Raw genomic sequence first — 24,701 nt, 5'->3', positions numbered from 1 at the left:
TTCTTTGTTCAACAGCCCACATTGCAGTTATGTGGTCTATACGCATTCACACACATCTATCCTGAAGCCAGGCAAAAGCACTCAAGTGGCTGGTGCAGTTTGTGGAGAGGGGTGTGGTCTCAGAAATAATCCAAAATGCATAGATAGGCCTGGAGGGCTGCATTCATTTCCCAAGCCCAATTTCCCCACCCCGCCATAGGATCTGCTGTGGTGATCTCTCTACAAGTGAGTTGGGTGGGGCTAACTGCCCAGCAAGTAAGTTGACTGGATGGAGGGGCAAGGTGGAGGGGAGGCCAGCATGGTGCAAATGCACCAGCAGGAGTACCAGATTGGCTCTGCTAGTTCAGTTTCACTGTGCCAGCCTCCCCACTGCCTTCTGCTCTTCCCATCTCCCTCCCAGTAAGCAACAGCGACCCCCTTGCCTGGCAGCTATTATAGAGGTTCCACCTTAACCAGAAAGCCACTTCTGCTTTTTGCACAGTAGTAGTCCTAGGTAATGGGATGCGGGTGGTGCTGTGGGTTAAACCACAGAGCCTAGGTCTTGCCGATCAGAAGGTTGGCAGTTCGAATCCCCGCAACGGGGTGAGCTCCCATTGCTCGGTCCCTGCCAACCTAGCAGTTCGAAAGCATGTCAAAGTGCAAGTAGATAAATAGGTACCACTCCGGTGGGAATGTAAACAGCGTTTACGTGTGCTGCTCTGGTTCACCAGAAGCGGCTTAGTCATGCTGGCCACATGACCCGGAAGCTGTACACCGGCTTCCTTGGTCAATAAAGCGAGATGAGCGCAGCAACCCCAGAGTTGGCCACGACTGGACCTAATGGTCAGGGATCCCTTTACCTTTACCGTTAGTCCTAGGTAATGAGCCTAGGCAAGCAAGAATAATTATAGTGGTACCTTGGTTCCCAAATGGCTTAGTTGTTGAACAAATCAGCTCCCGAACACTGCAAACACAGAAGTAAGTGTTCTGGTTTGCGAATGTTTTTTGGAAGCAGAACGTCCAACGTGGCTTCCACAGCTTTCAATTGAGTGCAGGAAGTTCCTGCAGCCAATCAGAAGGCGTGCCTTGGTCTTCGAACGGTTTCAGGAGTCAAACAGAGTCCCGGAATGGATTAAGTTTGAGAACCAAGATATCACTGTAATTGTATCACTCTGGGAGGGAAGAATGCAGGGACCTCCTTTGCCCCCCCCCCCATTAATAGAAAGGATAAAAGTTTCTGTAACTTTCAAAACATAGAATCATTATTTAGAAGTGCAACCCAACTCAAATCTATTTGATTAGGATATTACATATTACATTTCTGTACTATTCATCGGTTTTCAAAATTGTCTACAAAATGGAAACAAAAAGCACGTCTCTGCCTCCTACTCAGTCCTACTTACATAAGGCCATTAAAATTAATGGATATGAGCCAGTAAATGTCTATTAATTTCAAAGGGTCTGTTCCAACTAGGACCCATGGATATCTGGCTGATAGGTGCTCTATGGCAATCGGGTCAAAGTCTAGACGTCGCAGGTGGCTGATCTACTTTACCATGCGTGAGTAGTTCTAAGAACCCCATCACTGTTTGCAAAGCCTTGCAGAAATAACAAAGTAGCTATGCACCTTTGTGTTATGTTCTTGCGATCATTATATAGATATTTTGTTTACTGGTTAAGTTGGTCTGGGAGAAAGGAACATGGTGGGCGGAAAGAAAGCAGTCGCAGTCGAGAGATACTTTGTTCTAAAAGCTGCCTTTTCTTCCAAAGCAGCGGTGTTTAATAATTGCCTGTAGCAGCGTGCAATTAAAAAAAAAAAAAGCAAACCAGCCCGGCATCTCCGATTCTCCCCATTCCTCCCTAGTCCTCCATTGCTCCTGCTCAGAGTTTTATCTGTCTCCCTACATGCGAGGAAGAGCGGTGGGGGGGGGGGGGAGTCGCGCTCGCGAGCAAAAACCCTCCAGGGATCTTCAGGGAGCCGCATCTCCCTTCCTCCCCCTTAAAAAGCTCCGAGGCGTCCGGGCTTCGCCTGCTCCACCTTAAGAGAGTCCCTCCTCCTTTGGAGAAGGGCGGGCGGGGGGCGCGAGTCTGGCCGGGCTAGGCAGTGGCGTTGCCATGACGAGCATTTTCTTAAGCTCGCGCCGCTCGGAGCAGGAGGGACTCGACTCGCAAAACGCTGGATTTAAAAAAGGGGCGAAGAGGCAGCGCGGAGACCGCGCCGAGGAGCCGACTTCCCGCAGGTTGGTGTCTGCGCCCTAAGCGCGCCGCGTTGTCAGGATCCCCGCAGTCTGGACTTGGGGCCGTTTCCCGCCACTCCGGGGTGGATCCCGGCTCGCTCCAAACTTCGGGAAGAGCGAGAGACCGGCAGTATCCGGAATCGAGCTTCCCAGGGCTCTCCCCCACCCCACCCCTTTCAGATCTCCTCCTCCCTCCCTCCCTTGGAAATCCAAGGGGTTTTCCCAGTCTGGGAAAGGCGGGTTGGCTGGAGGCGGAGGAAAGGCAGCTGCGAAGCCGCCTTGGTCTCCGGCGCCGCGCAAAGCCGTCGCGGATCCGGGTGCGGACGCTGCGAGCAAGCCGAAGCCGCCACCCTTGGAGCGGCTGGGTGGGTTCTCGGGGGCCGGAGCCCGCCGCTCTCGGAAAGACACCCAGCGCGGCAATCTCGCCGCCTGCTTGCTTACAGACGGGCGCCCAAAGTAAGCCAGATCCTACGGATCTCTCCTTCTCCCGCTTTTTTGCGCTTCGCCCCCGGGGCCTGGCGAGGGGGGCGCCAGCCCTCCCCCCCCCCCCCGGCAGCCTGACTGGGGGAACAGGCAGAGGATGGAAAAGTGTTGCAAACATATTTTCCATGCCCGCTCGTGGTGCGCTCGGTCCGCAGGAAGCAAACTTGGGAGGAGGGAGGAGATGGAGCAGGAAGGCAGATTTGGGTGGGGCGGAGCGCAGCCGCCGCTTTGCCTGAGAATCGCGAGGCGCCGGGAAGAGATCCGGCTCGGAAAGATCCCCCGTCTGGTCGGTTTCTTGTGCAGCCCCCAGGAAGCGCCGGGGTGGGAGAGTGTTTCAGAGTTGATTTTCATTTCTCCATTGAATTTCTACGCCGCCCTTCATACGGAGATCACTGGGAGGTTCGTAATGCAAACCGGCTGCACAAAGTGCATAATAAAAGCAACAGTTTGTCCGCCTATAATTTAGCGATGGAATATCCGGGGCGCTCCTTGAGGTCAGTTGGTTGGTTTTGCTGCCTTTTCTCTTAAGAGTGTGTTCTTGTGCGGAGCAACGGGGCGTTTGCGGAAATCCATTAACGATTATAGTCGGCGTCGTGTCTGTAGCTATAATAAAGCTGCGTGCCTGTTGATGGTGGGGTATTTTGTTTTGCTTACAACTGTAACACGGTTGCTCTGTGGGTTTGCTCATAGACTGCCTTAAAAAACGAAGAGTGCGGAATATCTTGTTTCCCAGCCTTTTATCTCTCTCTTCCCCCGCGATGTTGAAACTGAACTTAGAAAAAGAGAGAAATCCTTCCACCACTACTCTGTTGCATGCAGAAATGTTGGCAGGCGCTGTAACCGCGCCTGACAGGCTTATCTTCCTGAATCGCCGTTTCAGGAATTCACCCCCAACATTACAACACTCCTCTGTTAGCAAAGGTGGTGGTTAGAGGCCGGGCGGGGGGGGGGGGTGGGAGTCGCGGGAAGGAGGGCTGAATTCCTGAAGCAATTTCGCCTGTGTGAGGGGAGTGTGAGAGAAAGACTTATTCAACGGATCGCGGGGGCGCGGAAGGGGAGTAAAAGAAAACGAAAGTCTCGACCTCTTGGCCAATCCGTAGTAAAAGGCGCGCGGGGTTGAGCGGGCGCGCAGCCAGGGCGCGCGCGCTTCCCGGGCAGCGCCTTCCTTGCACATGGGGCCCCGATCCCGCTCTCTTGGGGGTGTTCAGTATTTCTTTTTTTAAAAAAAGAAAAACCAGGGGAAGATGGCAAGCAAGTTAGCAAGCGCGAGGGGCGGTCTGTGCAGTTCAGAATGCCAGATCCGAACCTGTAGCCTGCTTGCGTGGTGTGTTTGTGCAGCCTCCTGGGCTTTTAGCACAGTAACCTGATTATTTACCGGGTCGGGAGCACAATACTGGGTCTGTGTGTCACCGACGACGACCGTTTAGGCGTTTTAATTTGAAAACGGTGGCGCGGGGGGGGGCGGGTTGGCTGGGCCCCTCCTCGCTGCTTGGCGGGGCGGGGGCGCCTGCTTGGCGCTGACAAATGGACTGCTGGAAGCCAGACGGACGGATGCGGGAGGAGGAGGGAGAGCGGGGGAGCTCGAAAAATGCCAGCTAATCGGTCGCCTCCGAGGGGCGCGGCAGGACGGGGAGAGCGTGCCCGGCCGCCCCCTCCTTCCCACCGCAGGTCCTCTTCCCGGCCCGCCCCGCCGAGGAGGGCTTTCTAAGGGTTTGGCAATGGGTGTTGCAAAGCGGGGCGCCTGGAGGAATGTTCTCCTTGCCACTGCGGAGATCGGCCGAGGAGGAGGAGGGGGTGGGCTTCGTGCGGGGGAGCGGCGGAAGGAGACTCCCCGCCCACGCTGCGTGGGTGGGTCAAGGGCAGCAGGACCGGACACCGGGTGGTTCTGGCGAGTCGGGAACGGCTTGCGTTAGTGGGCATGCCAGAAGAAGGGGGGGGGACACAAGTTGGGGGCCATGGCCGCATAGCGCGCCAGCAGGTGAGGTTCGGTGGGGGTGAGAGAAAGTAGGAGAAAGGGCACGCTTGTGTAACTTGTTCCGCTGCTTCGATGCACCCGTGCAGGCAGCGGAATGTGCCTTCCACACCCATCCCATGCCCCAAACCACGCTGGGCTGTCTTTCCGCCGCCGCCCCTTGTGTTGCTAGTGTGGCGGACGCGCGCGCACACACACAGAGGAATTAACACTCACGTCTCCCCGCCGCACATTATTCAGAGTCGCATGGATTAGAAAATCCACGTCTCCCTTTGGAATGCGTTAAAAGGTGGGGGGGGGGGAGCCGGGTAGGCAGGAGTGACATGACATTTTCCTACTCCTTAACTCCCCTAGTTGTGAGAGTTCTGTAGGAATCCGCGTTAAGCAATCTAGAAGAGGAGGGCGGGCGTGTGTTGTGGAGGAGGAAATGGAAGTGTGTGTGTGTAGTGTTTATATAGCAAAGCTTTTTATTTCCAAGTGGCGTTCTGTTTTCTGTGTCCCCCACGAAGCATGTTAGAGTCAATGTCCTCCCATCTTTCTTTATTCAAAGATTTGGGGAGGGGGCTTAGAGGCAGCAGCCACAAGTAACTATTGAAGAGAATTCCACCCCTCACCTCGCCCCAAAAGGTTTAAGGCTGCAATCCTTTGCACGTTTACTTGGAAGTAAATCCAATTAAGCTTATTAGGATTACTTCGTAGTACTCTTGCATAGGAACCTGGGGTGTGTGTGTGTCTTTGCATGGTGTTTTCCGCACTCCCCAGAGATCTCCCCTTTCTCTTCCTCTTCCCTCCCCCCTCCGAGCAGCTGACACCAGGGACTCCTCCTATGGGTAGCTGTGCAGAACCCCTGCAGTCTGACACAGTTGGTAATCAGGTCTGCCAAATGGCTGTAGCAGATGGAAGCACACCCTGTTCTCCCCCTCCCCATTAGCGGCAAGGCAATCCTGTCTTGACTTTTTGCCAGTCTCCTGACAGGTGGGGGGGGGGGAGCACAACCTCATTTGGGGGAAACTCCCATCTGCTAGTGAATTGTCGCTGGGGTAAAAATGGTTTTTGTTCCTCCTGTTGCCTCCCTTCCCATTTCCTTTCCGAGTGTGTCTTGCTGGAGAGGAACCTCCACTAGGTGTTGCTGGCTTTCAGCATCCACCATCCCTGTCCATTGGTCATGCCAGCTTCAGCTGATGGGTGTTAGATCTGGAGAGCTGCAGGTTCCCCATCTGTGATCTCAGACCTGTGTGCTGCATTTACCATGCCTTAGGAGTGCCTGCCTTCAATAGAGCCCAGGGAAGAGAAGCGTTGCAGCATGATTTTGTTCAGCAGCTAAAAAATTAAAATAAATCTCTGCTTTCTCTAAAAGTGCAGGAAGAGGACTTTTTAGCTGTTTCTGTTGCCTGGTGTGAATTCAGGGTAACGGGCAGCCATGGTGCTTTGCATGGCGTAGCTCAGCCCTACCTAACACCACTCACTGTGCAGGGAGGATAGAGGAGGGAAAGCAGTAATGTGTGCACAATACAAAAAGCTGCCTTTTGAGAGCCTCAGTCCTACTGTTGGTGTGTCCAGCCTCCAGAGATCTTCCTTGCCCAGGCTTTCCTGTGCTCTTTTAACTGGAGTTTTCAGGCACTGAAGGAGCCTCTCGCAGGTTGCAATTCACATCATGGAACCACAGCCCTCTCCCAAAGTGGGGCAGTAATTCTATGGTAAAGTTGGAGTGCAGTGGGGCAAGGCTGGAATAATGAAGGCTGTCGCAAGCCAGAATGTGTGCAAATCTAGCCTTAGAATTAAATGAAGGCTATTACAAGTCAGAAAATCAGAATGGAGGTGCAGTGACAGAGCTGGGAGGAGAGCCAAGAAAGGGTTGATTAGCTGAAGCTGTTGAATACTCAGGTGTAGGATGCTGGTTGCCTTAAAGGCTTGGAGGGAACTTGGGGAGCTGAAGCTATTCTGCAATATGAAGGTCTAGTTGAGAAGTATGACTCAGGGCTGAATTGCAGCTCTCTATAGGGTAATGCTGCTTGATTTTCTTTTCAATGGGGTTTTGATGTGTTTCATTAATTTTACTTCCCTGTTTGCACCAGCCTGTCATATTAAGGGAGGGAGGGGGCAGAAACCCACAACATCGGGGTGAATCATACTCTAAGCCCCATCATCCATACACCTATGAATGTTTGGGGGGGGGGAGTGAATGATCTTTTACTATCTCTATGAAAGCGTTGGGTCTGAGTGTTGTTGAATATCTGGACTGAATCCCCACCACCTGCACAATATCTCCTAAATGTCATCTTGTTGTTTTCATTCACTATGCAAAACAGCAAAACAAACCCCTTCCGTGCAATGTTATTTTTAGACATACGTAAAGGTGTGAAATAGGGAGCAGAAAGGATTTGAGCAGTCTTCTGCAAAGCCACTTGTCAGCAAGCCAAGGGCAAGGAATCTCCCCACTCCCTGCAAGTTAGAATGCTCAGAGTACAGATGATTCTGGCTGCATTCAGATAGCAGTTTATTCCATTTTCCCAAAGCTTCCCCAAGTGTTAAATTCCACATTATATTTCAACTTCCACATGCATAAAAGCCACTTCCAAGAAATCTAATGGAACATAGCACATGTTTTGTGTAACATTTCCATCTTACTTGACTCCAGGAAAAAAAATACCTGTTTGCAGCCTCCATAATCCTCAGAATTGCAGGATTAAAGTGATAAAACTTGGGGCTCCATACTGGCGAACGGTTCTTTCCTGCTGTTATCATGAGGGAACGGAAGCATGCATGTGCAAGAAGAGTGGGGGAATTTTTCAATGTTGTTGCCACACCACACCAACTGGTTTTATTATTATTTAAATCTGTATGCCACTCTTCATTTGTAGATCCCAGGGTGGTTCACAACACAAAAATGCAAGATAACAAAAACACACAAATAATATAAACCAGAACAAATAACCCCCCTTCCCACAACACATTTAAAAGGGTATTGGAAGTTAATTAGCCGAAGGCCTGGTTGAAGAGGAACATATTTGTCTAGCATCTAAAGGTGTATAATGAAGGAGCCCCTGAACCTCCCTAGGGGTAGCATTCCACAAACTGCAGCCACTGCAGAAAAGGCCCGTTCTTGTCACCCTGTCCACTCGTATCTCTAGAGTGATTTTGATAGTCAAGTTTTTTCTGGCTATAATCCATCACCTTATAATTCTCCATCAGCAAGCTGCCAACAGAAGACAGTCTGTTATGTTCCTTAGAAGGGCCTTGGATTATGATCTCGGGGTCCAGGTAGGTTCATATGGGGAGAGGCAGTCCTTGCTGGTATATTGGTCAAAAAGAACATTAGAAAATGGGACAGGAGCTCTAGCATCATCGCCAGGGAAACTAATGCAATACAGTGGTATCTCGGGTTAAGTACTTAATTCGTTCCAGAGGTCCGTTCTTAACCTGAAACTGTTCTTAACCTGAAGCACCACTTTAGCTAATGGGGCCTCCTGCTGCCGTGCCGCCAGAGCACTATTTCTGTTCTCAGCCTGAAGCAAAGTTCTTAACCCAAGGTACTATTTCTGGGTTAGCGGAGTCTGTAACCTGAAGTGCATGTAACCTGAAGTGTATGTAACCCGAGGTACCACTGTATTCCCCACATCTGAATGCACCCTGTATGTTGCAGCCTGATCCCATGGATATTCATAGCCTAGCATAGTAGCAAAACTAGCAGGAGCTGCAGTTCCTCAGTAGAAATGGAAAGGCATCTGCATAAGTATATCTTCTGCATCTAGTGCCTGCATGGAATATAACTTGTGGTTCCCTTGGTTTAGGTTTTATAGGTTGGGTTTGAAACACACCAGCCGCGCTATGGGTAGTGGGTCATTCTCTGAAGTATAAGATGGCTTTGAAGTTAGAACTCCTTAGTCCTCTGAAGAAAATACAATAGCAAGCTGTGTTTCCAGGACTGTGGAGTGTTGGTGAGCTGGGATTAACATTTTACTTCCCTCGGTTTTACACTTGAGCTTTGAAATTCACCCAGATAGCCTAGAGGGTAACACAAATGCCCTCTTTTTCTCTCTTCCAGGAGGGTGTGACATCCCTCCACAAAAGGGATTCCACCTCTGTTTGAAGAACTGGGGAAACTGCTCAGATCTCAAGTCTTCCCACTGCTTTGTGGGAAATCTGAGTTAAGCCATCAAGGGAGCCAAGAACAAACGTAATGGTGCACTCTTTGCCTTGATCTGTGGCACAACAATAAGCTTCACTGTATGTTGCAATTCTATCTGTGTGAGAGAGATACCAAGCACTACAGTTTGGAAAACCTTTCTGTGAACCTTCTGTGTGCCAGTGGTGTGCACCATGGAGTGTTTAGCTGGCCTATTTCAAATGCCATGCATACATTCACTTGACAAAGTTGGTTGTAGGGTGTCTGTCACTATGACATCAATTCACACATTTTTTGGGATACTTAACTGGCTGGCTGTGTGAGGGTTGTAGAACATACATCAGCCACTGGTGTTTTCGTCTTGTTTGTATACAGTGGACACTCGGGTTGTGAACGTGATCCGTGCAGGAGGCACGTTCGCAACCCACAGTGTTGTGTCTCGCATGTGCAGGCTGCGATTCGGCACTTCTGCACATGCGCAAAATGCAATTTTGGTGCTTCTGCACATGTGTGATTGCCAAAACCCAGAAGTAACCCATTCCAGTACTTCCGAGTTTCGGCGCATCCATAACACGAAAACATGCAACCTGAAGCATCTGTAATCCAAGGTATGACTGTACAGTCTGATATTAGCAAGGAGAAGGCACAATCCCTAATACGCCCCTTTTTTCTGTTGAATCATCAATTTTCCCACAGAAAAGCATGTGCCTCATGAATGAGATGCAAAATGGCACAGGTACTGTTTTAGCGACTGACTTGGATGGAAGCCTTGCTTTATTCCTTATCCCATTCTTTCTCTTTAATTAGTAAAACATTTATTTTTAAAAACTATAGAGAAATAGCACCTGTTCACATGGGGTGCTTCCAGATGACCTGATTACTGAACATTTCGTTCTGATTGGTTTGTGGGGAGGTTGGAGAATGCTGTGTTGAAGCAAGTGTTACCCCACACACTCTAGCGCATTTCCCTCTCAGAACCCTCATTGCAGAAAGTCCAGTCTTTGGGGAAAGCTAGCTTGTTGCACCAGCCCTCCCAGTCAACTAGAATTCTGCAACTGGGTCCCACCTGAAAATCGTGATAGTCTGGAAATGCCCGGAATGTCTTGTGGATTTTGTTTTCCTGAAGTAAAAAATTAATGTTGTGCACAGCTGAAGTTTGATCCTTCCCATCTCTTTTGGGGGGCAGGGTGTTCAGAAGAGTGCCTCAAATGCATCACTTATTTTTGTTCTATGTATCCTATCCTTCCTTTTTATTCTATGTACCGGTATCCTATCCTTCCTTCAAGGACCTCAGACAAGCACTCCTCACCACAACCTTAAGATGGAATTGAGAGTGAACAATCTGACTGACTTGCCTGAGGAGCATCATAGCTAAGGGGCATTTGAATGAGGTTTCCACTTCGAAGCCCAGAAGTCTAGCTTCTGTATTATACTGAGGATGTGCAGCCAATAAAAAATACCTCCTATTTTAGAAAACTACTTCCATGGAGAGCATAGAAAATAGTCTTCTGCCAAGTCAGACCATTGATTCATCTAGCACAAATATGTTGTGAGAGTGACCGACCAGGATTTCAGGCAGGGGTCTTTTGCTACCTTATCAAAACAGTACCAGAAATTGAACCTGAACTTCTGCACAGGGGCAAACTTTAGTGAGGACGTATTTATTATTTTCACAGTAATTCCTTTTGGAACAAAGTTTGTCAAAGAGCCCCCTCTTTCATTGTACTCATGCTCTCAAGTACACAATTTTGCACCCCTCAGCTTGGTGCCCTGTGTGGGAGAACTGTCCATACCACCCTAAACCTGGCACTGCTCTGCATGCAAAGGATGCACTTTATCGTGTGTCATGGAAGTGCATGATGATAAATAATGGAACAACAGCAAAGGGAAAAATGACGTGCCAAAAAGTGTTGGCCTGTGCATGTATCTAAGAGTCCTTTGACATGGCTATTAAACTTTTTTGTAATTTTTGTTACACCAATGTTACAAGCTAGATTTTGTTTATTTATTTATTTTGATTATGAGTTTATTTATAAACTATATTTATATTTTAAAATATCCATCAAAATGTGGTGCTATAATTAAACATAACATTATAAGATCATAAAATACAGAACTAGCATTGAGTCAAGTTGATTGTCTAAAATGCCTGGTGAAGCAAAACATTTTCCACAACTGGTGTTGTTTTCTTTCTTCCTGTTTTTGTTTTTGTCAAACGTTGTTCATCCATGGTATCTAAAGGACGGGGGCAGATGGTCTAACCAAAGGTTGAAAGGCATGCCTTTACTTCTATTGATAACAGGGGAGGGGCTCTCACTGTCCTGCTTGCTGTCTTGTCTCACTAAGTCTGTTGTTGGCTTGTTGAGGTTCAAGGATTTATCCTCTTTGTCACTGCACTTTCACTTGCCCCTGTAATAAATTTGGTGCCACTAAATATATCACATGGCACTGTAACAAACTGGTTTTCTACCCTTCTAGCTGTGCTGGGTCAGATGCTTTCAGATATTTGTTGCAGTTCATAGATGAAATTTTCAAATAGAATGTAAATCATGACCCTACCTCACTGTTTCAGTAATAATAGCATACAGTTCATTATATAGTTGTTCTTCAAAAGATATATCGGTACTGCTTTTAAATGCAGAGGTCCTGGTTCTTTTGATTATGATTCATACATACTTCAGCAGGTAAGTGCATGTTTTGAGAATAACTGTTCCCCTGTTGACATTTTCACAGATCCTTTGGGATGCTAGTGTACCTCCCCCTGTCCCAGGGTCCTGCTCCAGTTTTTATGCTAGCAGAAATAGCTGTGAAGCAGCCTTTAGTGAACTGCCCTGGGGCACTATAGGATGACAATGAAGCCATACAGAGTTTATCACCAATGCTGCTGCTAGGGAGGGCACTCAGATCAATTGGTCCACCCTCCTCCCTGCAGTTTGTTCTCATTTGCACTGAAGCTTCAGAATTGTTGCATCAACACCATTTGTGTGTGCAGTACCCAGTGCTGGATTTACGTGTAAGCTAAACAAGCTATAGCTTAGGGTCCCACTCTCTTAGGGCCCCCCCAAAAAAATTTTAAGGAAAAAAACCTGGATGTACATTTCCAAAATATAAGATAAAAAACAAATAAAATAAAACCTACATATAGCAATAGTGTTTTGTGTTGTGTAGGCTCCTTTGATGTAAGTAATGGGCCTTGCCTGCTAGCTTGCTCCCTAAAATATCACTGGTTTGCTCATTTCTATATATAGGGTGCCTTACTTCTGCATGTGCAAATGGTTTTGGTTATCCATTAGGTCCATAAATTACCATATATTCAACACAAAAAACAGTGACAAATTGGTGTTGACAAAGGACAACTGGACATATAAAGGGCCCCATTACCTTCAGTAGCTTAGGGCCTCATCAAACCTAAATCCGGCCCTGGCAGTACCAAATTCTGATGTGGCCACATACATGGTAGGGATAATTATTGGGGAGGGGGCAGAAAAGTGTGTGTTCAACTCACAGAACGGTGTTGATTCTGGATATTTTAGCTGGGATCCTCAAAAGGAGCCTTTGACCAAAGTTGGTTTCTTTCTGGTCTAAGCGTAGGCTGCTTTCAGAGGGATGCTAATGAATCACTATTCAAGTGCAATTGGCTTTCCACACTATGCAGAATATAGAACGTTTACTGTATGTTGATCCCACAAGATCCCCCCTCCCCCACATTGCTCCTGTGGGTGAAGAAGGGGAAGTTCCAATGCCCCTGAACAGCCATTTGGGGTTTCAAAATGAAATGAAAACCAATTGTTTATTTCACGCTAAGTACTTATTAATTTGCCGGGACGCAGGTGGCGCTGTGGGTTAAAGCCTCAGTGCCTAGGACTTGCCGATCGAAAGGTCGGTGGTTCGAATCCCTGCGGCGGGGTGCGCTCCCGCTGCTCGGTCCCAGCGCCTGCCAACCTAGCAGTTCAAAAGCACCTCCGGGTGCAAGTAGATAAATAGGGACCGCTTACCAGCGGGAAGGTAAACGGCGTTTCCGTGTGCGGCTCTGGCTCGCCAGAGCAGCGATGTCACGCTGGCCACGTGACCCGGAAGAGTCTCCGGACAGCGCTGGCCCCTGGCCTCTTAAGTGAGATGGGCGCACAACCCCAGAGTCTGTCAAGACTGGCCCGTACGGGCAGGGGTACCTTTACCTTTACCTTTTACTTATTAATTTAAGCTTGATTGCACCTTACTACTCTCTCTAACACACACACACACACACACACACACAAACACACAACCTAAAATCCCAGCATGTTTAATGTTTATTTTGAATTAGCAGTGTAGATTGGAAGTGTTTAATTTGGGGGGGGGGGGACATGCTGCTGGTGCCGACTGGAAAGGTTTCTATCTTTTTAAAATGTGCATTATAGTGCTATAACACTTTATAATGTAATCAGGGTTTTGCTAATATTTTTATTTTTAAAAAAATAACTGGAAAGTAATTTTAGTGCTAATTCAAAGATAATTTTTTTAAATGTTGGCAGGGATATAAACTGGTGCCCACTAAAGCAAAGGCTACAGTGAATATGTGACAGGTTTACCTGTCTTTGAAAAGATGGAGCAGCATCACCAAGGGCATAACGTGTCTAAACATTCTTCACAAAATCAGATTTTCTGTTGTGAGAGGAGAGAAAAAGGAAGAAGCACTGGGAAAATACATGAGGGTTGAAAGTAAAAGAGTAGAGTACAATGTCATGTGGAACACCCCCCCCCCAATGTATGTCATATCTATATCTATCTATAAATGAATGAATGAATGAACAAAACAATACAAGGTGATGCCACACTAAATGCCCAGTATGGAAGCAGCCCTAAACTGCTACATTCTATACCTTGGGAAGGAATTTGCCCGCCAAGGTTAGATGATAAAGGGAGAGAGGTACGGTTTAGGAAGGGATAGGCTTTGTCCAGCCTTAAGCTTCAGAGAGTGAGCACTTGTATATAGTATACCAACCCTCCGCTGCGCTCTTCCTCTGCCCTGAGTGGCCATGAACGAAGCCCTTAAATACTACATGAGCAAAACCTTTCTGGGATGAAGCGAAATTGGCTTCTGGGCCTTGCTGGCGATACTAAGGCCATTTTGGGCGCTGGATCAACAATTAAATATAGAGCTCTTTGCTAAACTCTCAGAAAATACTATGATAACTTACTACAATGATACACATCATTTCTTTGCCCTGGGGATGCTGGTCTGGCATAAAATCGCAGTTGCCTTACCCTGTTTTGTTAATAGTGTTCCACAGTTAGGAAAAATATATATCTGGTACTAAGAAAAGAAATCCCAATCCTGATGGGAGTACAATCCCCGCCACACCCCCTGCATGTGCCTGCCCTTTCTTAAAAATGAAAAGAGAATGTGAATCACACATTTCTTGTATTGTCTAATTTGACATAGTAAAAAGGTAAAGGTAAAGGGACCCCTGATCATCAGGTCCAGTCGTGACCGACTCTGGGGTTGCGGTGTTCATCTCGCTTTAGTGGCCGAGGGAGCCAGCGTGCAGCTTCCGGGTCATGTGGCCAGCTTGACTAAGCCACTTCTGGAGAACCAGAGCAGCACACGGAAACACCGTTTACCTTCCCACCGGAGCGGTACCTATTTATCTACTTGCACTTTGACATGCTTTCGAACTGCTAGGTTGGCAGGAGCGGGGATTTGAACTGCCGACCTTCTGATTGGCAAGTCCTAGGCTCTGTGGTTTAACCCACAGTGCCACCTGCATCCCAATTTGACATAGTGTCTGTAATATAGACACAAACACTCTTCAGTACTGATGTTTATGTGACATTCTAGCCTATCAGATGATACAAACATCCTTTTTCAGGCAGTTTATCTACTCAAAGGTTGGCTAAGCTGTGGGCTCCCATCCTCTTGAGCCAGCATGGCCACTGATAAGGACTGTTGTCAGTTACAGTGCAACAACGTGTGTGGGGGCCACTGGTTAGCCTGCCTGGCCTACTCCACCCAAAACTGCAGCAATGTAGTGTAGATCAGACATAGGCAAACTCGGCCCTCCAGATGTTTTGGGACTACAATTCCCATCATCCCTAGCTAACAGGACCAGTGGTCAGGGATGATGGGAGTTGTAGTCCCAAAACATCTGGAGGGCCGAGTTTGCTTATGCCTGATGTAGATGCTCAGAAGCACAGCATTACTACTGTGAAAAGGAATTTAGTTTTTTTTATTGCTTTCACTCTGATGGGTGTGGTGGTGAGGTGATACTCAGAACCATCTGCTATGGTAACTGTGGTGTTCTGTATTCCCCAAGCGGGGCAGATGTTCTAACAAACTACACCCTCATTTTAAAATCAACCAATGTTCGGTGCTTCAAGCTCGGTTGATATAGATTGCTCATTCCTTTAAGGTGTCAGTTTGTGACCCAGTGCTGCAGTCATCCTTCCCACAGTTCTGCTGTGCGCATCTACCAATGGAATTTAGTTGTGGTGCAATAAGGTTAGATGCCTCTACTTTCCCCTCTGTGGGGTTAACAGCAGCTTCAAGAGGGGGGTATTTGTCGGGAAAGAAGCACAGACAAGGGTTAAACATCCCCTTCTGCTGCACCACTGCTGTGATCAAATTTGTAGCCCCATATGACTGTGTCAAAGTAAACCCAAAACCAACAGGAGATCCATTATATCGGATCTGCCACATCATGTATAATTTGACTCTTAGTGCACAAGCCTTACATTCTGAGATTTTTTCTTTCAGGGAGTCTTGGCAAAGTTTGCCAGCTGATAACACTGCTTGCTGAGATGTTCCAACTTTCATCCATCTCTTGTCTGATTGGTTGTAGTAGATATTTAATGGATGTGTCCCTGGAGAGTTACCGTAATACCTTATTGTTGTATTACTTCTTTCTTTTTGACAACAGTAGTCTATTACTCATTGCCACCTGACTGGGGTTGTTTCCAGGGCAGCATTTTTTCCTCCTCTGAAGAAATACCTGTGAAAAATGTTAGGTACACATATGTGGATTTCCGCATTCTAACTCAAATATTATTCTTGCATGGTTGGTGTTCTCTGGAAAGAAGATAATATGTCTGGACTAGCCCTCTGACCCAAGCCTTTCTAGGGGTTGATCATGGATTGTCACAGATGAATATTCAGGTTGCAAGAGCATTGGCTTTCAGAGCAGTGGAGACCTATGCAACTTGATGAAAGCTTTTGGTATCTGTGCTTTTTTCAGAACAGAACAGAGGGGATGTATGGGTACAGCGACGGCACTGTTCAGGTGGCCATCTTGAGATGAAATGACAAGCTGTTTCAGGCTGCAGAGGTGAGCAGAAGGAGGTTTTTTAGTGGATAGGAAGAATTTACAGGCTGCCTGAGACTTTTGATCTGTTAAGTAGCATATCTCTGGTGGTGGCTAAGCATCAGTGTCCCATAGGGAGGCAGAGGGCATATGTGAGATAATCTGCACCCATAATAGTTTCATCCTTAATACTGCCTAATAATTAAATGCTTGTTCAGACCCTAAAGCAGGAGATTATATCTCCTCAGTCTGCAACAAAATTTATCAGGATTAACCACAGCGAGACTGGGCTGCTATTGCTTATTATCCCTGCAACACTGCTGCCCATATCTTTTTCCCCTTCTTTTTTCTGCTTTCTGAACATCCACAGGTTATGTTCTGATCAGGTAGAGATGCCGTGTTCCACCTGGTCATGGGAAGTGACTTTGCCGCTGTCCCTTGCCAAGATTTTCCAAGGCTGAGCTAATAAAACATCTGACTTTGATGGTGGTTTAATTAGTTGCTTTTGGCTTTAATGTCAACGGATAACAAAGTTTCCATAGGCTTACAACCCTTCCCTATATTTTCCTTTTTTTAATCTTCTTTCCTTTCTCTTGTTTCTGCTTGGAGGGGAAAAGAGAGAGGCACCGTCTGGCCTCTCACTATGTGTAGTCTGAAGAAAAGAAGGTTCTGTGTGATGCCGGATTAAATTTTAATAATGTTGATGCTGCCTGAGGATGTCACAGCCCGTCGCTTCCATGAACCACGCATCATGGCAGTGGGCAGCTGCATTATGACCCCCAGTTTGCAAGGAGGCTCACGAAGGCAAGAAAGGCAGTGTTGTTTGCCCAAGCTCATCTGACAGATCAGGGGGTGAGCCAGAGATGGAACACCAGCTGACCTTGGCATATCAGAGGGGCAGCCGAAATGACCTCATCTGAATATTTGAAGTCCCCAAATCCTAACCGGTTGTTAGGATGTAGGGCAGGTCCTCCACGTTACAGAGGCCCGACTGATTCCATGCCATAGGACACTCTTCCCACAGAGATTCTACAGGCATCCTCATGACTGAGTTTCAAGACATCTCTTGAAGACCCTTTTACAGTGGTACCTCAGGTTACATACTTAATGCGTTCTGGAAGTCCATTTTAACCTGAAGCACCACTTTAGCTAATGGGGCCTCCGCGCCGCCGGAGCACGATTTCTGTTCTCATCCTGAAGCAAAGTTCTTAACCTGAAGCACTATTTCTGGGTTAGCGGAGTCTGTAACCTGAAGCGTTATGTAACCTAAAGCCTATGTAACCCAAGGTACCCGAGGTATACCAACAGGCTTATGTAGTGTGCCATGGTGGTTAGGGTGTCAGACCCAGGTTTGGGAAGCCAGGGTTCTAGTCCTAACGTGATCATGAAGCTCACTGGGTGACTTTGGGCCAGTCACATTCTCCCCAACCCACCTCACAGGGTTGTTGCAAGGATTAAGTGGAACAGGGAGAGCTATATATGCCACAAGATAAGCCTGTCATTTTTATTATTGTATTTGTGGTATGTTATGTTTTATTGTACTGGTTGTTGTACACTGCCTCAATATTTTAAATAGGTTGGTATTAATAAAATTAAATGAATGTTTTCCCATTGTCTTTGTTTCCCCACATTTGCTTTGGGAATTGAACTGATTCTAGGGGAGGAAAGGAAGTGCATGCCTGCTACTATACTTGGTTGCTTCAAGGGTGCACAGCCACAAAACACTGCTGGTCTTCAGCAAACTTAAAATGAGTGTCGGTACCAACAATGCGCTTGCGGCATTCCTTTGGAGCTTAAGAGACGTTTCTGTTCTTTCAGGTTAGGCATGAAGGCAGGCTTGCCTGGTGACCTTCAGTAAGAATCCCCTCCAGGTCAACTAGGAAAACAAGCATCCAGTGAAACAAACCAAATAACTAGGAAAAAGAGTCATTAAAAAAAAATTTATTATGGCCTCATGTACCAGAAATGAATCACATAACTAGGCACTGGGAGGTGGGCCAGTAAAAATAACTTTTGTGGACTTCACTGGAAAGCTGCTTGGGGGAGATGTGATTGTGCTATCAGTGCATTTCTATCCCACCTTTCCATTTCTGGTTGGAACACCCCAAATAAATTTAAACAATCAAATTTAAACTGGATTGGAAAATGCAGATGGGGGGCTGCAGATAAAATGAGCACAAGGGGTGTGGGGCCCAGCCCCTGATGCCATGTGTTGTGCACTGAAGTCTGCAGCAGCGCATATTTCCCCCATGCCATGGAAATCTATGGGTATCATGTTCTCTGTGTGTACATCTCACAGAAATCCACACATTGATCCAGCACAGTCAGGGAAAGAGAAATAACTTGGGAGAAGAGCATCATCTTTGCATGCAGGTTCAGTCCCCAGTATCTCCAGGTAGGGCTTCCCATATCTAAAACTTTGGAGAGCCACTGCCAGTCAGTGTAGCTATTGTTAAGCTGGCTGGACCAATGACCTGACGTTGTATAAGGTACCTTCCTAAGTTCACAAGTCCAGCAGTGAAGCTCTACAGCCCCATGTACTTGTAGAGACCCCTTTATGTGAATAATACATGAAGGTCCCCCCCCCTCCTTATTTAAAAGCAGCTCCACACCCACACTTGGATTCAGGCAGTAGTACTGAGGGGGATGGGTTAACCCAAATCCCATGTATCATATCCTTTATTGACATTGATTAGCCCCACCCAAAGCTTCTGTTAGGGATACTGGATGGTGAAACAACAGATACAACAATATTTGCCTTCCTGGGCCAAATGGAAACTTCAGGGGCTGATTTCAATCAGAAAATTGGTGCCGCGGGAGAGGTTAACCCCCCAATCCAAATTGGTAGGGCCCTTGAATATTATTAAGACTTTTAACAATGCATGAGAGATCCTGTTTGACAGATCTCCTGCATTGCATGTCTGTTTTGGCCCTTATATAGGAAGGATGGAGGGCACTGACTGAAGCTGTAAGGTCCTTATATAGTCTGAGTGTGTCTTAAAGAATGAAGGCATCGGCTGCCAAGACTTCTGTCACCGCATAAATGCAGTCATTGAAGATTGTTTGAAGATTGTGGATCAGCAGCCAGGATCTCCTTGAAGTCTTGATATCTTGGTGCTTTTCCCTAGCTTTGAAGCTGAATTACTGCACTACAGTGAGCAAGTCACTTACCTCTCGGTGCCCTCAAAGCCCAGACTCCCCGCCCCATCTCGCCCTTTATCTGTGTGCACAGAATAAATTCTTCAGAGCAGGGACTGCTTTTCAGCTGATGTATGCACAGTGCCATAAAACAAGTCATTAATTAGAAATTATGTATTTTGCAGCTGTGTACACTACCACATTGGGTTTAACAAATCGCTGCACTTCAGAATGGAGGCAAAGCTCTGTTTGTTCTGAGAATTAATCCCTGCTATTGTGAGAAATAATAGGGCAGTTTTGAATAAGAGCATCTTCTCAGGCTCGCCCCACATGCCTGCCGGGAACAAGGGGGGCTAGCAGCTTGCCAGACCACCTCTTGGGCTGCTCTTACGCAGGAGCACTGTGGATGGGCAGGCTGGTAGAAATGGGTTGTGGGCCTTTGAGGACTTCCACGCAAGTCTTGATGAACAAGGCAGAGCCCATTTTGACATGTTGCTGTGTGGCATGCAAGATGATGTCCTGGTCTGGTCTGATGCCGGATCCCATGGAGAAGGTGGTAAGGCAGGGCAAGAGCAAAGGCCGTTTAAGCTTTTGTCACCAGATGACCTCTAAGCTCCACCCTGTCAAGGAGAACTTCAGAGCCTTAAAAGCCCAACCCCTGGTCTGAAGACAGGCACTCCTCCCTCATTCCATAACCTCCCTCCTGGTGCACTCCCTGCATTTCTGTGCGCTCTGGTTTCTGTTACGGTGTTCCGTTACGCCAGAAGTGGTTTAGTCATGCTGCCCACATGACCCATAAAGCTGTCTGTGGACAAACACTGGCTCCCTCAGCCTGAAAGCGAGATGAGCACCACACCCCACAATCGCCTTTGACTGGACTTAACTGTCAAGGGATCCTTTGCCTTTACACTCCCTATATTGCTGGACTGGTGAAGTGTGATGGGAGGCATCTGGTTCTTTGGAAGAAGGCACCCATGAGGGTCTGGGCTCTAGTCCTGGAGGGTACTTTGGGGTCTTCTGTTAGCCAGTCTCAGTCATAGTTGTCCCCTGATCTCCAGCTATCTGCTTAGAGCCCTGAACTTTATCTAGCTCCTCAGCTGATGCCTCTACAGCCTCCAACTTTGTGTCTGAATTGCTTCTGGATTCAGGGATCATGATACCTGCTGGCGCTCATGTAGGATGTAAAGTGAGAGAGTCTTGGATTTCACCTTCTAGCAGCATGATGCCCACTTTTCCCATGGTGCAATTTCCCCATTGCAGGGAAGTATGTGTGAATCCTGGCTGTTCAAGACCAGCTGGGACATAGGAAAGAGCCTTCTCTGTGGCTGCACCTGAAAGGTGGAACTCGGGTGGTCCATATTGATCTTCTGCCTATTAATCAATATATATATATATATTTAATTCTGGCAGGCATTTGGCCTACCAGCTTGATCAGCTTTTAGCAGCATGTCTCTTTGTTTTAGGCTGCTTGTTTGTGTTGCTCCCAGTAGCAGACAAGGTGATGAGATAGCGGCACACTCCTGTTTGCTGGAAAGGAGAATGGGGGGCGAGGTGGTGGGGAGGTTGGTGCAGTGCAAACGCACTGAAAGAGCTAACCTGGAGTTCCTGTTGGTGGGTTTGCACCATGCCAGCCACCCAGCTGCATCACCAGTTGCCCACTCCTTCACGGGAATCAGCAGGCGACTCAGCTGTGAGGAGCCATACCATGCTGGCTGTTACTGGGAGCAGCATATACAATAACCTAATATGCTCTGCTAAAATGCCATCAACCCAGCAGGCTAAATGCTTGCCAGGTGGTATAGAAATAAAATAAACAAATAAAATAAAATATATTTTTTTAAAATGCCTTACCTACTGCCTGCTCCTGTTTTCTTGCTTTTGCTATAGTTATTGTATTCTGAACAGCTCCTGTGGTGGTTGTTACCCCTTTCTTCATATTGCAAATACAGTGGTACCTCGGGGTGCAAACGGGATCCATTCTGGAGCCCCATTTGCATCCTGAATAGAACGTAAGATGTGACTGCATGTCTGCGCGTGCACGGGTCGCGTTTTGCCACTTCCGCGCATGCGCGTGACGTCATTTTTAGCGTCTGCATATGTGCAGTGGCGAAACCCGGAAGTAACATGCTTTGTTACTTCCGGGCTGCCGTGGAGCCTAACTTGAAAACGCTCAACCTGAAGCACATTCAACCCAAGGTATGACTGTATGCTAGGAGGGCAGGATATAAATCTGCTTTAACAGTGGCTGCTTAAGGGGTGACCCAGCTGGATGGGTGGGGTATGGATAATAAAATTATTCTTATTCTTATTAAGTATATAAAATAAAAAGCCACATGGGCTATGCATATCTTCTCTGAGCATTCCTGCTGGAGTGACGGGTGGGGGGAAATCCCATGTGATTGACCACACCCGTGTGACTTCTTCACTCTCACCCCAGCAGCTGTGGAGAATGATTTCTTAGGGAAGCAGTCCCTTGCTGTGTTGTGGGCTGTGCATATGGTAAAAGGTAAAGGTACCCCTGCCCGTACGGGCCAGTCTTGACAGACTCTGGGGTTGTGCGCCCATCTCACTTAAGAGGCCAGGGGCCAGCGCTGTCCGGAGACACTTCCGGGTCACGTGGCCAGCGTGACATCGCTGCTCTGGCGAGCCAGAGCCGCACACGGAAACGCCGTTTACCTTCCCGCTAGTAAGCGGTCCCTATTTATCTACTTGCACCCGGGGGTCCTTTCGAACTGCTAGGTTGGCAGGCGCTGGGACCGAGCAGCAGGAGCGCACCCCGCCGCAGGGATTCGAACCGCCGACCTTTCGATCGGCAAGCCCTAGGCGCTGAGGCTTTAACCCACAGCGCCACCTGCGTCCCATTGTGCATATGGAGGGGGACCTAAATTCTGTGACACCCAGAGGTGACATCCCGACCAGTCCTTCCTTGTGACTAGAATACCTTTTCCTCGTCTGAATGTTTAGGAAACAGTGCTGTCCCCTCTTCGCCCGTCCTCCCATCTTCCTTTTTTTGTTATGCTTTTTAAGCTGGAGAGAGCAAAGGTGCTTTTGCCCTTCCAGGCAGAGGACAAACATCCCACTTCAGCACCACCAGTCTTATCAAAACTATCTTTCTGCGTGGCTGTATCTCCCCCCCCCCCCCGCCCACCCACCATTGGCGTCTGCCAGTTAGGCTTGGTTGTGGAAACTGTGACGTTCACAGTATGCTTATTAAAAGGCAGAATGATAGCAGCTGTCAGGAATGGTAAGGAGCTTTTTGAATTCTTAATCTATGAGATGCTTTTATATCCCCCCCCCCCATCTTCTCTTTTAGGTTTGTCATCCTTTTAAAGAGAGACCAGGACAGATTTTTTTTTTTACTGGTGTTAAAAAAAAGAGCTCCTCCAGCCTCCACTGATGCGATCTTGGTGATGAGATGTGCACAGTGTGCGTTCTCCTTGAAGTGCTCTTTGTAACTCAACCCAGGCTTGCTTTGCTGTTGTTGGTTATTTGTATTTATTATATAGACCAGAGGGCCTTGGTGCTGTGCAAAGTCACAAGGGAGGGAGGGAATTCTTGTCTGTCAGCGCAGATCTAAGTAGATAACCGGTGAGAAGGAAGGTGGCTTCTTGTCCCTGTTTTACATATGGTACATTTGTGAGGGAGAATGCGAGGCAGGCCGGCAGGCTAAATGACCTTTCCAAAGTCTGATGGAATTGCTGATAGGGCAGGTACTGAATCCTTAGTATTTCAGTCATCCTGACGGATCATCGATAGAAGGCATTTCTTGTTTGCCTTTGTGGGTAGAAGAGCAACAGGCTTCCAAGAAGGTAGGCACAGAGGTCACAAGGGTAGCTTGAGCACAGCCAGGGATCTGCCCACATCAACATCCACCCTGAGATTAAATTTGCGGGTCCCAGGGCAGGTGTGTCTGTGTGTCAAAAAATCTAATAGTTGTTGCAGGTCTTCTTTTTCATATGGACCCTCTGAAGTGGGAGGGAAATCTGCATGGGACAGTGAGCAATGGCATAATAATGGCATTATTTTCATCACACTACTGTTCATGCTATTATTAGGCTCCATTGAAAAATGACAAAGAAGGGAGCAAAGTTTCCAGCTTGTCACTCCCTTCTGATGGACTTAAATGCTTGCTCAACCCTTTGTGGCTTTGCAGTTGGTCCTAACAAATATATTAATTAAGCTACTGATTTACGACCTCAGTTTCTGCTTGGTTTCTACATGTTGAGAAGATGATTTGGAGTCTGAAGAGAGTTGAAATGGAGTTTGGCAGGCCCTGGTTTGAACTCCCTTCCTCTCACGGCTTTCCCCCACCCCACCCCGAAACTCTGGGCCTTTTAGCTTTGCCAAGGTATTTGTGAAGGTGCTGACAAATCCTGAAAATCCACAGCCCCCTTCATAGAACTGCCATCCCCGGGTTTCTGTGTGCAGCAAGCCATAACAGTTGCGAGAACCAAAGCTACAGGGAACCAGGCAGAGGGCCTTCTCGGTAGTGGCGCCTGCCCTGTGGAATGCCCTCCCATCAGATCTCAAAGAGATAAACAACTACCTGACATTCAGAAGACATCTGAAGGCAGCTCTGTTCAAGGAAGTTTTTAATGTGTGATATTTTAATATATTTTTAATCTTTGTTGGAAGCCACCCAGAGTGGCTGGGGAAACCCAGCCAGATGGGTGGGGTACAAATAATAAATTATTATTATTATAACAGTTGAACAGGTCTGAAATGGGTTTGAATTTGCAAACCTCCAAGAGTGAGAACAGAATACATCGGGGCTCCTTCAGCTTGCCAGTTCAAATCTTTCCCTTGTCATTACTCACTTAGAGCCAGTTATCTTTTGGCAGGAGGAAAACTGAACTGAAATGAGCCTGGTGGTTGTTGACCACTTGTCGGGGGAACTCCTGGCTTGTGGCAGAGGGCAAAAAGCCTTTGAAGACAGAATTAACCTCTCACCATGGAGTGGGGGTCATCATACACTCTGCTGAGTGGGTGGTTTATTTGTTGATTAGGAGAGGGGATTTCAGCAGGTGTAGCTGTTTGTTTCTTTTCTCGTGGCCATCCAAACTAGTAAGGAGACTCCAAATGGGCTGCTTAACCAACAGCTACTCAAAGTCTTAACTTTTTCATAGGAGTTGTAGTCTGCAGTCGCAGCAGAGTTCAGTCCACAATGCCATCCACCCCCCAGCCACACCCCACACCTCATGTCACATGAGCTGAATAGGTAAATGTGTACAGGACTGCAGCCTAAAAGGCTTTCTATGGCTGCCCTGGACTAGCAGTCATGTTTGTGAGATCTGACAGCTAAAGATGGAAAATATGATGTCAGGACAAGGGTGCTTAATAGCAACTACTTAGTTACAGTGGCTCCAAAGGATGGTGCCGCAAGAAAGGAAGTATGTACAGAATGACACTGTTGTCAAACCTCTTTCTGTTTTCTTGGGTCTCCTGCAATATTTGCGATAAAGCCTGGATGGATTTTGATGGTATGGCAG

At 47.5% G+C, this 24,701-nt stretch overlaps 1 protein-coding gene across 18 annotated transcripts in view; it reads left to right on the top strand.

Annotated features, from left to right (window-relative positions):
* Positions 1–2,055: 2,055 nt before the first annotated feature.
* ATP2B4 (ATPase plasma membrane Ca2+ transporting 4) overlaps positions 2,056–24,701 on the top strand; it is a 168,430-nt gene continuing 145,784 nt past the window's right edge. For 4 of the 18 annotated variants that reach the window (XM_083744857.1, XM_083744847.1, XM_083744851.1 and 1 more), the window contains exon 1: positions 2,064–2,219. The gene's annotated coding sequence lies outside the window, so the exon portion shown is untranslated. Of the gene's footprint in view, positions 2,220–2,445; positions 2,673–2,900; positions 3,194–24,701 lie in introns of those variants that run through there. The other 14 variants (XM_083744858.1, XM_083744852.1, XM_083744859.1 and 11 more) reach the window with 12 other exon arrangements.

This window comes from Podarcis gaigeae (genome assembly GCF_964106915.1).
Source record: "Podarcis gaigeae genome assembly, chromosome: 6".
Taxonomy (NCBI): Eukaryota; Metazoa; Chordata; class Lepidosauria; order Squamata; family Lacertidae; genus Podarcis; species Podarcis gaigeae.
Note: the sequence above shows the minus strand (reverse complement) of the source record. Positions and strands in the feature narration are given on the sequence as shown.